The 15,843-nt window shown below is 45.7% G+C and overlaps 1 pseudogene; it reads left to right on the top strand.

The window, feature by feature from the left end:
• The first annotated feature begins 14,023 nt into the window (after positions 1-14,023).
• Positions 14,024-14,629, top strand: LOC136356471 (uncharacterized; annotated as a pseudogene).
• The last annotated feature ends 1,214 nt before the right edge of the window (positions 14,630-15,843 follow it).

Raw genomic sequence — 15,843 nt, 5'->3', positions numbered from 1 at the left:
CCCCTAAGACATGCATGTTTGATTCCCATTATATGCTTAGGAAGGCTTATGATGGTAGCATTGTTGCTAGATATGTGGATTCCCCTATACTCGGTGGTAAAAAGAATGCCATTTGGGTGCCCAAAGCTTTAGTCTCTAATCTCCAAAGACCCAAACAAGTTTGGTACCTAAAAGAGCTTGATCTTCTTTTGTAGGTGAACTACCGCACCGGTGGGAGCCTGTCACACCCTGAAGTTCTTTTCCCAAGCCTAAATTGAATATTTAATTGGCCTCAAGAAAATATCGGTGTAAAAGCAAGAGAGAAACCCTAAATAAATTAATGCGAATAATAGTCGGAATTGGCATGTGGAATTTTTCTTGAGATCTACATGTCGAAATGTGCTAACAAGATTTTTAGTGGAATTTTCAGAGCTCTAGAAATAATTTTAACCAATTAAAATCGAGCACAAGCAATATTTAATCCTAGGAAATTCATTTCCTTCCTTTTCTTTTCTTTTCCCTCCTTTTTCTTTTTCGAATGGGCCGCCGGCCCATTCTCTTCCTCTCCCCCTCCCCGTTGGGCCGGCCGAAGGCCACGGCCCAGCCGAGCCGGCCGCCTCCCTCCTCCCTTCGGGTCGCCGACAGGTGGGGCCCACTTGTCGGGCCCGTCTCCCACCTCCAACCGGCGCCGCCGTATCCCGCAACCGCCGCCCCACTCGCTCCCGCGTCTCCCGGGCCACGTCACCCACGACGCCGCCCGCGCCCACTCCCTCTCTCTTCCGCCCGCGCCCGCGCTCGAGACGGCCGGGATTCAATTTTTGAATCTCACCTCTCTCTCCTCCCCACCTCTCTCCACTCCGCCGGCGAAATCGCGACCACCCTGGCCACGATCGACCCTCGTGAGCCGATATAAAGCACCCCCGTTTCCCCCTCTCTCTTTTTCGTTTTGCAATCGCCCGCTCCCATGCACTCTACCGCCCTAGCGTCGTTGCCCTTCTTTCCACCGCCGCCGCCACCGCTCCGGCCGCCGCTAGCCGTCGCTAGCCGCTGCGCCGAGTCGCGCCGTCGACGCCGTCACGTTCGCCGTCGTGCGGGCCACCCCGTCCACTCCCCTCCCGTCGGATTCCGCCGCCGAAACCCACTCCGCACCGTGCGCCGGTGTGTTCGGCCATGGCCGCCGCCTTTGGCCGGCGTTCCTGCCCTCGGTGATCTTTCTCTTCCCCTCTAACTTCTCCCATTTTGTTTCTTAGGTCGTCCCGGACCCCGTCCGTCGCTTGTCGACTTCCCTCCGTAGAGTCTCACCACCGTTCACCGTCGTCTCCCTCCACGCCGGTCGGACCTCTTCGATGAGGACACCCCCTCCATCTTCCCCCTCTCTTTTCCTCTGGTAGCACCACTGCCTAGTCGTCGCATCGCGCCGCCGCCGCTCGTCGCGTCGCCACCGCTCTCCGTGGGTCGCCGCCGTCTGCCGCCGCCGCCTCGCGGTAGCGCCGCTGTACGCCATGGCTGCCAGGCCAGCTTGAGCCGCCTGTGCGCGCCGGCCGCGCGCTCCCCGCCGCCGTCGGTTCGGCTGCCCGCGTGGCTGCCGCGTGGCTGCCACGTGTACGCCACTTCGGCGCCACGTCAGCACCACGTGGTGCGCCGCTCCCTCCCCGGTCTGTGGACCCGGTCCACCGCGGATCGCCACCCGAGTCACTGCCATGTGGGGCCCGCATGTCGGCGCCGCCCCTCTCTCTCCCCAGGATTTTATTTATTACGCAATAAATCAATTAAGGATTTTTCAGTTTATAGTAAAAACACAGTGAATCTTCTAAAATTCATAGAAAATTCATCCGAGCTTCGTTTAAACCCATGCAAGTCTCAGTAAATCAAGAAAAATGCATAGAATCCATTAAAAATGGTTTTGTTCTCTGTTTCAGTAGTCTTATGGCATGTTTGTATTGTTTGCTTTGTATGTTGATTAGATTCCGGCTCTCCCGACGCTCCGGTGTACTTTGAAATAGTCGCCGAGGTTCCACCAGCAGCAGAGCAAGGCAAGTCATGCTTGTCACTTGAACATGTTGATCCCATATTACAAATGTTCTATCGTTTTCCCTTAAATACTGTATTGTTTTATAATGTTACTATGGGATGTATACCTACTGTACAGCCATGCTATTTTTGTACCATGCTCCTTTGTTAGCTTGGGATATAACATGACTAGATATTGGACTAGGGATTGCTTAGCCATGCTTAGTTCAACTAGCACACAATGGGGGAATCACATTAATGCATAGACTTCAGGTTCTAGTGTTGGTGTTGGATTAAAGCCTCCGTCCTGGTGTTAGTCAATTAAAATGCATTAAATGGTGGGCTGTGGGTGCATGGTTTTGATGGTCGCGCCCATAGCACTTAAGGATCGGTTCGCGGGATGCCCTGGAAGAACTTATCGTACTTACCACAAGCCAGCGTGGGCAACGGCTGGGCTTGTAGTGTAGCTTTCCTCTAGTTGACGCATCCAGGCAAGGGTGGGCGTGATGGAGCGGGGCGGGCCCTGCGACGGCCTCTGTCGCTTCCAGATTCACCTAGGCACGAGAGGGGACTGCCCGTTGCCCGCTGCGGACGGGGGTGAAACCTGAGGTGTGGTGTGCTTGGCTAGAGGGGGTTATGCGAAAGATCCTGTCACGGCCTCTTTCCGGTATGTCGTGGTGGCATGTCGGCGCACGGTAACGTGTCGTGGGGCTGTGTGTTGTGGGTACAATTGTACACCTCTGATCAGAGTAAAACTATTCGAATAGTCGTGCCCGCGGTTATGGGCGATCAACCAGATTCACTGTGATTAGTCTCACCCTAGTCTAGTCTAATGGAATTGGTTAGTTCAGGTGGATGGTTGGGCTTGTCGCAACGTGGTGTAGCGTTGGACAGTGGATGATTAATATTGATTAGTTACTACAACTGTTTTACTGCTTTCAACTACTGTTTTTAAATGCTCGCTTTATGCAAATGAACCGCTCTACCTATCCTTTGGTTATATCCTGCATCATACCCCTATTCCGGTATGATTTGCTGAGTACAGTGGGTAGTACTCAGTCTTGCTCTATTTTCTCCCAAACCCCAGAGTTTGAGTACGTGTCAGATGGTGGCTTCTCCGAAGAGTAGGCTTCGTCCGTGCCGTCAATGATGCATGTGGAGTGGTGTTCCCGCTGCAGTCCAAGTCAAGGCTTAGCTCCAGTTATCATTTAATTTTCCGCTGCATTTATGTAAGACTTTTATGATATTTGTAAGACGTGGATCTGTATGTCAACTTTGTCGTTTGTGTACCCTGGCCGGTCCTGGACGGGGGTTTTAATGCACATTCTGCTTGGAATTCTATTCGGGAATTTCTAGGCGTGACAGAGCCATTGGATGCTTGATAGTGGATGCACTTAACACATGACCGGTGATAGGGCTATGTTCACCACATTTGAAGTAGGAGGGAATGAACAAGAGAAAGTGACTTTTGAAGACAATAGCAAAGGAAAGGTAATTGGGTTAGGTAAAATTGCTATCTCCAATGATTTGTCAATTGATAATGTCTCTTTTGTTAAATCTCTAAGTTTCAATTTGCTTTCGGTTGCTCAAATTTGTGATCTTGGCTTGTCATGTGCTTTCTTGCCACAAGAAGTTATTGTTTCTAGCCTTCTTGACAAGTCTTGTGTGTTCAAAGGTTTTAGATATGGAAATCTTTATTTGGTTGATTTCAATTCTAGTGAAGCAAATTTGAAAAATTGTTTAGTTGCAAAAACTTCATTGGGATGGCTTTGGCATAGGAGGCTAGCCCATGTTGGCATGAATCAATTGAGCAAACTTTCAAAATGTGATCTAGTTGTGGGCTTGAAAGATGTGAAGTTTGAGAAAGATAAGCTTTGTAGTGCTTGTCAAGCCGGCAAGCAAGTTGCATGTTCTCATCCTACTAAAAGTATCATGTCCACATCTAGACCATTGGAGCTCTTGCATATGGATTTGTTTGGCCCAACAACCTATAAGAGCATTGGTGGAAATAGTCATTGTCTTGTGATTGTTGATGATTATTCTCGCTATACTTGGGTGTTCTTTTTGCATGATAAGTCTATTGTTGCCGAGCTTTTCAAAAAGTTTGCAAAAAAGGCCCAAAATGAATTTAGTTGCACTCTTGTGAAAATTAGAAGTGACAATGGTTCCGAGTTTAAGAATACCAATATCGAGGACTATTGTGATGATCTTGGTATTAAACACGAACTTTCCGCTACCTACTCACCTCAACAAAATGGTGTAGTGGAGAGGAAAAATCGTACATTGATTGAGATGGCAAGGACTATGCTTGATGAATATGGTGTTTCCGATTTCTTTTGGGCGGAAGCCATAAATACCGCTTGCCATGCAATCAATAGGCTTTATTTGCATCGTCTCTTGAAAAAGACTTCCTATGAGCTAATTGTTGGGAGGAAGCCAAATGTTGCCTATTTTCGAGTTTTTGGTTGCAAGTGTTATATTTATCGAAAGGGTGTTAGACTAACCAAATTTGAAAGTCGGTGTGATGAAGGGTTTCTTCTAGGTTATGCCTCAAATAGCAAGGCATACCGGGTCTACAACAAGAACAAAGGTATTGTGGAAGAAACCGCCGATGTTCAATTTGATGAGACTAATGGCTCCCAAGAGGGGCACGAGAATTTGGATGATGTAGGTGATGAAGGCTTGATGAGAGCTATGAAGAACATGTCAATTGGAGATGTCAAGCCTATTGAAGTAGAAGACAAGCCATCCACCTCCACTCAAGATGAGCCATCTACTTCCGCTACGCCAAGTCAAGCTCAAGTTGAAGTGGAGGAGGAGAAGGCACAAAATCCACCTATGCCACCAAGGATACACACCGTTCTTTCCAAGGATCACCCAATTGACTAAGTGTTGGGTGACATTAGTAAGGGTGTTCAAACTCGATCTCGTGTCGCTTCGATTTGTGAACATTACTCGTTTGTTTCTTGTCTTGAGCCAAAACATGTAGATGAAGCTCTTTGTGATCCGGATTGTATGAATGCTATGCATGAAGAGCTCAACAACTTTCCAAGAAACAATGTGTGGACTTTGGTTGAAAGACCTAAAGACCACAATGTCATAGGGACAAAGTGGGTCTTTAGGAACAAACAAGATGAGAACGGGTTGGTGGTAAGAAACAAGGCAAGGTTGGTGGCACAAGGTTTCACACAAGTTGAAGGTTTGGACTTTGGTGAAACTTTTGCCCCCGTGGCAAGACTTGAGGCTATTCGCATCCTTCTTGCATTTGCATCATGCTTTGATATAAAACTATTTCAAATGGATATGAAAAGTGCTTTTCTAAATGGTGAAATTGCCGAACTTGTCTTTGTTGAACAACCTCCCGGTTTTGAAGATCCTAAAAATCCTAACCATGTTTATAAACTCTCAAAAGCTCTTCATGGTTTAAAACAAGAGAGAATCCCTTATATGCCACTCTAAATTAACCGGCTCCCTTATATGCCACTTCAAATTGGCTTCTCCCTTTTATGCCACTGGTTCAAGTTTTTCCTCCCTTTTATGCCATTGCCGTCAGTCCACCGTCAGTTGACCATTAATTTTATTGTAAAAAGACGCATTTGCCCTTTAGAATTTGTATACAACCAATAATAGGTATTTTAGTACTAATATAGCTACCGGATACAACATATGAAAATTGATTTTTTCTGCATCACATGCAATTTTAGCCATTACCATCACAAATAAATTTTCAATGTAAGCATGAAACATGCAGTTTTCCAACAATATTTTTAATATAAAGAGCATTTTTCACTGGTTCTGACAAAATTTTGTTCACTCAAAAAGGATTTAAAATAAATTAGTTATGATTTTTTGAAGTTTACACATTTTTTAGTTGAGAGGGCATATTGGTCATTTACGAAAAAAAGTAACCTTTGACTGACAGTCAACTAACACTATAGTGGTGGGAGTGGCATAAAAGGGTGGAAAAACTTGAACTAGTGGCATATAAGGGAGCAGCCAATTTTGAGTGGCATATAAGGGAACTGGTCAAATTCTAGTGGCATATAAGGGATTCTCTCTTAAAACAAGCTCCTAGGGCTTGGTATGAAAGATTGAGAGATTTTCTTTTGTCAAAGAATTTCAAAATTGGAAAAGTTGACACCACCCTTTTCACAAAAATCATTGGTGATGATTTCTTTGTGTGTCAAATTTATGTTGATGACATCATATTCGGTTCTACTAATGAGGTATTTTGTAAGGAATTTGGTGATATGATGTCTAGGGAATTTGAGATGTCCATGATTGGAGAGTTGAGCTTCTTTCTTGGACTTCAAATCAAGCAACTCAAGGATGGGACGTTCGTTAGCCAAACCAAGTACATCAAGGATCTACTCAAGAGATTTGGCTTGGAGGATGCAAAGCCCATCAAGACACCTATGGCAACCAACGGGCATCTCGACCTTGATGAGGGAGGTAAACAGGTAGATTTAAAGCTTTATCGTTCTATGATTGGTAGCTTGTTTTACCTTACCGCATCTAGGCCGGATATCATGTTTAGTGTTTGCATGTGTGCACGGTTTCAAGCCGCTCCTAAGGAGTGTCACTTAGTGGCCGTGAAAAGGATTTTAAGATATTTAAAGCATTCCTCAACTATTGGCTTGTGGTACCCAAGAGGTGCTAAATTTAAGCTTGTTGGCTATTCCGACTCGGATTATGCCGGTTGCAAAGTGGATAGAAAGAACACATCCGGTAGTTGCCAAATGCTTGGTATATCCCTTGTGTCATGGTCATCCAAGAAACAAAACTCTGTAGCCCTCTCTACCGCCGAGGCGGAATATGTTTCAGCGGGTAGTTGTTGTGCCCAATTGCTTTGGATGAAACAAACATTGTTGGACTATGGCATATCCTTCACCAAAACCCCACTCCTATGTAACAATGATAGTGCCATAAAGATAGCCAATAACCCGGTCCAACATTCTAGAACCAAGCATATTGACATACGCCATCACTTCCTACAAGACCATGTTGCCAAGTGTGACATAGTCATTAGCCACATAAGAACCGAGGATCAACTAGCCGACATCTTTACCAAGTCTCTTGATGAAACCCGCTTTTGCAAATTGAGGAATGAGTTAAATGTTATAGACTTCTCTAATGTGGCTTGAGATGGTGCACCATAGTTGCTTCTTTTTGCATTATGTATATTTGCTCTCATTTGCTCTTATGCTTTGGATTTGTTGCCATTTGGTTCTTCATTGCAAAAATGGAGCATGTCACATTAAGGGGGAGTTTTGCACTCTTGCATTTGCTCTACTTCCCTTTATATGTGAGCAAATCAACTAGTTGTGCTAGTAGTATTTTCAAAATGCCCAAGTCAACATAAGTCAAAACTTTTGCAAAATCAATGTAATTTGAAAACTATCTCTTGGAAAATATTTTAAAAGGTTCCCTATATGTTTTCCAAGCCTCTCATTGCAAGAAAAATGATTTTTGAATGAAAATGCCATTTTGGCTCTCTTTTGAAGAAACTAGATTCTTAGTTTTGGCTAAAATGAGATTTATCCCCAAAATGAGATTGAGAAGAAATTTGAGAAAAGTTTCAAAACAATGTTGGTAGAGAAGAAGATTTAAAATGTTTTTGGTATTCAAACCTATTTCAAAAATCAAATATTTCAAAAGTTGTTTGAAAATCAAATTCGCCCAAAAACCCATATAGACCATAAAAGGTCACCTCCTAGCACTCAAGCGAGTTTTGTTGCAAATCTTCATAATTTTCAAATGTTATGAATGGTTGGCAATATTTCAACTCACATATTTCAAAATTGCTCCAAAAATAAATTTTTTATTGATTTTTACTGAGTGGGGGTAGCCGAACTGTGCAAGGGCTGTGCACAGTAGGCTGGGGGCCTGGCGGTCTGACCGGCGCTATATGCGCGTTCTGACCGGCCAGGTGCGGCGGTCTGACCGGCCACATAGGGCCGGTCTGACCGGCCGGCAGGTGGGCCCAGGACTTTTGTCCTTTTTCTTCTCTCTTCTTCCCCTACCCGACTCCATCTCCTCCCATTCAGCCGTCTTCTTCCCCAACTCGAAAAAAAAACCCTCCTCTCTCCTCTCCCAAACCCTAGCCACCTCCCTCCACCAAATCCCCTCGGTTTGACTGTGGATTTCTCTCCGGTTACACCGTAAGTGATTCTCCTCCACTTCCTCTCTCTATTCTATGGATTTGTTTGTGTTTTTGTTGAGTTTTTGATCCATGGCATGGAACTCTATGTGAAGCATGAGGTGTTCTTCGATTTGCACCAATAGAGGGTAGTTTCTTGGTGTGATTCAACTCCTCCAACCGGTAAATCTCTCTCCCTCTTGTGCATTCTCTCAAATCGATCTATTTCACCCTAGGGCTATGGGTAGTTGTTCCAATCTTGATGAAATAGGTTCAACCCTTTGATGTTCATGTTCCAATCTTGTGCCATATTGTTCTAGCAAATTTTAGACTCAAATGTGTAGATGTGAAAATTTTTGGATGCTTAAACTTGTGGGAGGAGGTCTGCCCGGAGCCACAGGCGGTCTGACCGGCATGTGCGCCCGGTCTGACCGGCCGGCAGCCGTCGGTCTAACCGGCCACAGGCGGGCGATCTGATTGGCCTGATGCCGTCGGTCTGACCGCCCTACTGGCTGCGGTCTGACCACCCCTCCACAGGATATAAGCAAATTTTCACATCTCCAAATTGTTTCTAGAATTATTGTTAATATCCTTTCATCCTTTGCTCTTTGACAGTGATGCCTCCCCGCACTCGTCATGGTCGTCGTGCGCCCACTCCGGATCCCGTGAGTGAGCCTGAGGAGTCAAGTAGAGAGGATTACGCTCAAAGTGATGAAGAGGTTGAGGCAAATGTTGAGGGGGCTAGTGAGGAGGCAAGTGGAGATGATGACAGTGGAAGTGGAGAGGATGAGGATGAAGGAAGTGATGATATGCACATAGATCCCTCCATCCAGTTTGTTGTGAACATGAGGAATCCATCGCAGTATACCATCTTGACGCACCATGATTAGTTTTTGAGGCCTCGGGACACCCCGGATCCCCGTTTTCACACCGCTTTCCAGTAGTCTGTGTATGAGTAGGTTTATGCAGGGAAAGCATTTGCAGAGCATAAGTGGATCTCTTGGAGAGACATCAATGAGACTACAGAGCTTGAGGGATTGCAGGATCTCTTCAAGACTGTTGGCATTGACTGGATTGTGACCCTCAAGCAAGACTACAATGAAGATTTGATCCGGCAGTTTTATGCTACAGTGTGGGTGGCTGGAGACTATAGTGAGATGAAGTGGATGTCCGATACCCTCCAGTGTTCTATCTCTAGGAGGCAATTCCGGCGGCTCCTCAATATTCGCTTGGACTTTGGAGATGACTTGTATGAGGAGCACACCCACAATCCGCTCTCCTTAGACTATCTCTCTCAGTTTTATGAAGATGGAGTGCGGTACACACATGGGAAGGTTGCCGGCTTGAGGACTATCCCCAGTGTGGTTAACAGGATTGTGAGAGCTACCATCCTCCCTCACCTTGGCAACAATGATGACATTAGGGGGTGGCTTGGCACGTCAACGATGCAATCATTCAGGGCCGTCAGTTCGACATTGTGTCTCTCATGATGCAAGAGATTGCCATCTCCAAGGGGACCTTCACTCAGGGAATCTATTATGCCCCTTACATCACGAGGTTGATTCAAGACAAGCTTGGGGCTGTTGGGCAAAATTTGAAGAAGCACAAGCAGTACAAGCCCCGCCTTCAGCTTGGAGCTCTCCATGCTCCTAGGGCGGCGCCCTCCTCTCATCCTGGAGCTAGCTCAAGCTCAGCACCTCCTCCTCCTCCTGGGTATGATCCAAATACTTTCTTCCATCCACAGTATGCTTATTTTAGAATGCAACCCAACGAGTACTTCAACCCGGTACTTGGGGCTATTAATACCCTAAGTGAAAGCATTCAACGCTTGTCTACCGGGTATGAAGCTTTGCATGAGGATGTTCGTGGCTTGCGCACGGATGTTGGAGACTTGAATGCTTCCATGGGGAGATTGCACACTAGAGTAGGTACATTGGATTCTCGAGTCCAAATGTTGGAGAGCTCCCAAGCATTTGTGTATCATCGTCGTCGTGATGCTCCTCATCCTTCCACTTCGGCGCGTCCTCCTTCTCCTCCACAAGAGTGAAGACCTTTTTGGTGCTTAATGCCAAAAGGGGGAGAAAAGTGTGCTTTACCTTTTGTGGATTGGGACTAGTAGTAGTGAGGATAGTGCCCTCATATCTAATAGATTAAGGTGGTTTGGGCTATATTTTGTATGGGTATGTGCTATTACTCTATATTGTGTATTATTTGTCGTTTTGTTATAAACTTTATGTCATTTGGACCACTCGTGGTCTTGTAATAGCCTATGTTTATTTGTGAGCCCTTTTAGGATGATTTATGACTTTTGTGATGTGAACTTGTGCGATGATGGATGGTGTATGTGATATTGATATATATGTGACCATCTTATACTCATGGATGAATATTTCTTGAACTTCACATTGAGATATTGCTCTTGTGTTTGTGATATGTTGAATTGTGAAATTGAAATGTGCATTGGCTCCATATTTGCTATTTGTGATTGTTATGCACATGTTTAGGGGAAGCTTTTGATTTCCTTTGCAGTATATATCCATGTGTTCTATGTTTGATTATATATATTTGTGGTGTTTGTCATCAATTACCAAAAAGGGGGAGATTGAAGCATCTAGGCCCCCGTTGTTAATTTTGGTAATTAATGACAAGCGATAATTATGGACTAACCATTGCTATTGAGATATATTTTAAGTTAGGTCCACGTCATGTGTGCGCATGGATGACTATCGATGGATTAAAATTTGATGGCGCGAAGCGAAGAAAAGAAAACGGTAAAACTAGTGTTTTAATTTTAAAATTGATCGAGGTGAAGGACGATCAAATTTGCAAGTTTATTTGTTAGTTTCGCCGTACTATAAAGGGGGGTAATGACCTAGCAAAGAGATGATTAAATTGCCACATTAGGTCATTGCATTTTCACTTGTGCTCACATTTTCATCACACACACATAATCACCTTTGCTTTCACTGGGCTCGGCCTGACCAGGGGCGGTCAGACCGGCCACATAGTGGCGGTCTGACCGGCGTGCCCTGGCCGGTCTGACCGGCCTCACAACGGCGGTCTGACTGGCCATGGCCGGTCTGACCGGCGGCACATGCGCGGTCAGACCGGCCCCCTGGAGGCCGGGTATGGTGCTGCTCGGGATGGCCGATACAGAGCCGACGGAGCTGTATTCGGTCAGACCGAGCCGATGGCGGTCTGACCGAGCCGAGGCCGGTCTGACCGGTCAGGCCGATGGGGCCCTCAGACAGGGCTACAATGGCTAGTTTTCTAGCCGTTGCAGAGTAGCACGGTCTGACCGGCCACATACCTCCGGTCAGACCGGCAGAGCATAAAGATTTCGCCCCCAACGGCTAGTTTTGGTTGGTGGGAGTATAAATACTCCCCTTCTAGCAGCAAGGGGGCTCTCTTGGCACCCAATTCAATTGCATACACCCATTGCACCTCTCTCACACCCACTTGAGCTTTGTGTTCATCCATCTAGTGTGTTAGAGGGTTGATTAGCCAAGAGTCAAGTGCATTGCTTCCATTTGTAGAGCTAGTGTGGCACTTGATTGATCATCTTCACGCCGGGTCATTGCTTGTTACTCTTGGAGGTTGCCGCCTCCTAGACGGCTTGTGGAGGAGTTGCCCGGTGACCTCTCCGAGAAGATTATGGAGGAGGCCCGGCGCCGGTTTGCGAGTGGTTTGGAGTTCACCACCTTCGGAGTGAAGGAAGAACTACCCTAGTGATCGAGGCTTGGGTAGTCCTCTCCGTGGGCCGGCTCCCGCCTTGCCCACCCCTTGACGAAGGGGGCGTGCGGTGGCTTCGTGGTTGAGCGGTGGAGTTGGGCTCGCCTCAACGGGGAGTAGGAAACCGGCGAATTTCCGAACCTTGGTGAAAAATCTCTTGTCTCCTTGTCTCATTTGATTGTCGCATTTACATTTGTGCAATTTACATTTTTAGAGACATACTTGAGATCATATCACCCTAGGATTGCTAAACATTGACATAGGAGTGTGACTTACTTCCCTAAAGATATAATTGAGCCACTATCACCCTAGGTTTGCAAAACATAACTTAGTTGCTTAGTTAGAGTTGACCCTCACCAAGCCTAGCAACTTAAGTTAGTTTTGATTAGGTGTCATTTAGTTTTAAATCGCCTATTCACCCCCCTCTAGTCGACATCTCGATTCTACAGGCGGGGCGAAGGCCGGCGGGGCCGCGCCCGGCGGCCTGGCGACGGCGCCGCGCGCGGCGGCGGGCGGCTGGGCCGCGCCCGGCGGTCGTGGCTAGCGGCGGCATTCTTTTTTTTAAAAAAAAAATGTGATGATTCACTTAGATGTATTTGACTGAGAAGTTAAAAATTCATGATTCATTGTTTGGATCTGTGATGTATTTGAGCAATTTCTTAGGATATTGTGATGTATTTGATTTGTGTGTATAAGTAACTTTATGATTTGTGATGTGGATTTGGTGATGTGAATTTGGGATGTTACTTTGATTTGGGGATTTGCCTACTTGATTCGGGAGAAAATAAAAAGAAAAAAAGAAATAGAAAAAGGGACCATCTGGTACTGTCGCTATTGTCTCTTTAGTCCCGGTTGGACTAAAGATCCCCTCTCTTTAGTCCCGGTTGGTGGTACTAACCAGGATTAAAGATGTATCTTTAGTCCCGAATCATTACTCCCGGTTGAAAAATCGGGACTAAACGGGGTTCCCAACCGGAAGTAAAGATGGTTTCTCCACCAGTGTTACAGCCTTAGATGTACATTCATGTACCTATATAGTGGTGCTATCGACAGGTTTGGTAGACTTTATATCCCTTAAAAAAAATATTGAAGTGAGGTACAAAATGATGATAAATGTGACCTTAATTTTTTCTAAAACTTTTGAGGCTTTAAATGTGTGATGGGGTTCTCTTTTCCATTCGCATTGCAACGCACCGCCATCCCGCGCTAGTCAGGGAAAAAAATTACCCCAGCTCCTAACAAATTAAGGCATGCGGTTTCCATGACTAAACAAAGACGAGCTCAGTGCGCACTTGCCTTACGCGAGATGTGCGCATGGTTAGGCGAAGGTCGGTCCATGGCCGTGTGTCAAGTGCCTCCAGATTGAGCCTAAGCAAGAACACGCTTTCAGCAGGTTAACCATCAAACTCGGGATCAATGTCACAACTCACAAACTGATGAGCTGAGCATCAACATTCAAAATCATTATTAAACCTGGAGATTTCCCATGGTCCGCTAGGATATTCATGACAAACCGATTCAACCGATTAAATACGCCTGGCCATAAAAGCCCAACAGTTAGGCAGCCACTTTTGGTCTATCCTGGGTCCTTGGACAAATAGTGGCCAACTACTGGACATGAAGGTTCTCTCTCAATTATAGGGCCATATGACATGTGTGGCCGTGGGATGTAGCCAACAATTGAGCCATGCTACCTTCATCGGTCGTACAAAATTGTCGAGTTTGATCAAGTCCCATCCCTCCTATGTGTTTGATCGCAGCGAAGGAATAAGTTAAAATAGAAAAATGGCACACTGGATTTAGAGATAACGAAGCTCGAACGGATAATTATGACGGTAGATCTAGACTGCTACCACGGCGCTTCGCGACCCTTCTCTCGTTCCCATCCTCTCTCTACAGTTCTTCCCCCAAATTTCTTCCTCTCCGGCCCCTCTTCCCCTTCGATTCCGGCGGCTCGCCATCGGCGAAGGTTGGAGGAGGGGTCCGGCCACCTCCCCCTACTAGTATTGTGTTTCTAGGTTTGTTTTTAGGTTGTTAGGTCTCTCCTGTAGTTAGGGTTTGTCCCTATTTGGTACTTTTGGCTAGCGAGCTCCATGGGCGCCGGTGTGGTAGGCGGCGGCGGCGGTTGGTGGCGGTGGAGGTGTGAGATCCGTAGACCTGTGGATGAATTGACGGTTGGAGCTGGCTTCTTGCGGCGGCGTCGGCTTCATCGCCTGTGGCCGCGGCGTCGGCTTCTTCGTCGCCTGCGGCCTCGGCGTCGACTACTTCGTCGTCAGTGGCCACGGCGTCGGCTGTTTCGTCGTCAGTGGCCACGGTGTTGGCTGCTTCGTCATCTATGGCCACAGCGTCGGCTGCTTCGTCGTCAGTGGCTGGGAGGTCATCGCCCCATCTCGTGTGATGGCTGCGGTGACTTCTCGTGGCTTGCGTCGTCCGGTGCTATCGTCGCCCAGAGCTTGCTGCTCGTGGTGCTTGATGACAACCCGTCGGCGTGGTGGCGACGATTTCACTGGTGCCAGTTCGAGAGCTCCCAATGCTTAGGTTCCATCAGTCAAGATTCGTAGGATTACTCTTCCCCATCCCCATACGTCGATCCAAGAAGACAGCAGTTCGTTTGCCACCATTCGAGTTTTTCAGTGGGTTTGGAGATCTGGATTTGGGCTCCTTCTTCCTATATGTTTCCTATCAGCTTGTTCCATGCAGGGTTTGTTGTTTGGGTTGAGCTCACGCTCCTCAGATTTAACGACGAACTCCGTGGACACCTCTTGCTGAGTCCGGTGTTGCTTACTCCAAAATCTATGGCTCAGCAGCAGACCTCCGTTTTGTGCAGTCTTTGTGGAGTCAACCGGATGGGGATTACCGGTTTGTCAAGCGGGCTGCACGCCGAAGGAGGCCCAAGGTTGCATTCGTCGCGGCATTGCCGCAGCTCCCTATCGATGTGCACCTTATCTGCTGTGTGGTTTCATTATGAAGTTTGTAGCCTTAGTGCAGGTTTCCATTCTTTAGAAACGGATGGTTTTACGCTCTCTCTTTATCTATTTGGCAATGTACTGGGATTTATTCCCGTGAACTCTGTCGGTTTATATTAATGGATGTTTAGTTTTCAAAAAAAAAAAAGACGGTAGATCTAATGTGTGAATGTTCGGGCGCGGCCAGGAACACGAATATGTTTCGGCCGACCCCACGTGCGTCTGGCCCATCATGATAAGTTGTCATAGAAAGTTTATATAAAAAAACTTTATAAGCTAAACCTTATAATATAGATATAAAACATGTAAATCTGAATTTGAATTGAAATCCGAACAGGAATTAGAAAGAGTAAATTTTATAAAACTATATACTTTAACAAAACTATCGCAAAACTAGAGATTTAAAGGCATTATCCCAAAATTACAAATTAATACCAAGTATCATAAAACTACATATTTAATATTGATGTTATCACAAAATTGCATATTTTAGAGTTTAAACTCTTAGAACTAATGTTATATTGAAGATGTAAATGTTGTACTTTTGCGATTAAATTGGTGCTAGACTCATAGTTTTGTGATAATTTTGTTATTACTAGATCTATAATTTTATAGTACTTTATCTTAAACATGTAGTTTCATGGCGAATTTGTTGTTAAATCTATGGTTTTGTGATACACCGTTTTAAATATGTAGTTTTGTGATATTTTGAATAAAGAATTTGTGATTTTGTGAAATTTACTCTTAGAAATACAAACTCTTGATGTATACACACTTAGCAGGAAAAAAAAACTGTGCCATGAAAAAAAAAAGGGAAAAGCGCATGCGTTTGCTGCACGGTAATGATCACGTCTTACTTGTTCGCCGACACGGCAGTACAAACCAAAGAAATTGCCAGGTAACTTGCAATATTTTTTTAGGGAAAAACTTTTGATTTTAGGCTGTTGAATTGGTTGTGGACTCGAACCCGCACCCTCCTACTCACTGGAGTAATAGTGCAAGTTTTGATTTCAAAAT

The sequence above is a fragment of the Oryza sativa genome, chromosome 5 (genome assembly GCF_034140825.1).
Source record: "Oryza sativa Japonica Group chromosome 5, ASM3414082v1".
Classification (NCBI taxonomy): Eukaryota; Viridiplantae; Streptophyta; class Magnoliopsida; order Poales; family Poaceae; genus Oryza; species Oryza sativa.
This window is presented reverse-complemented; position numbering and strand designations above follow the sequence as displayed.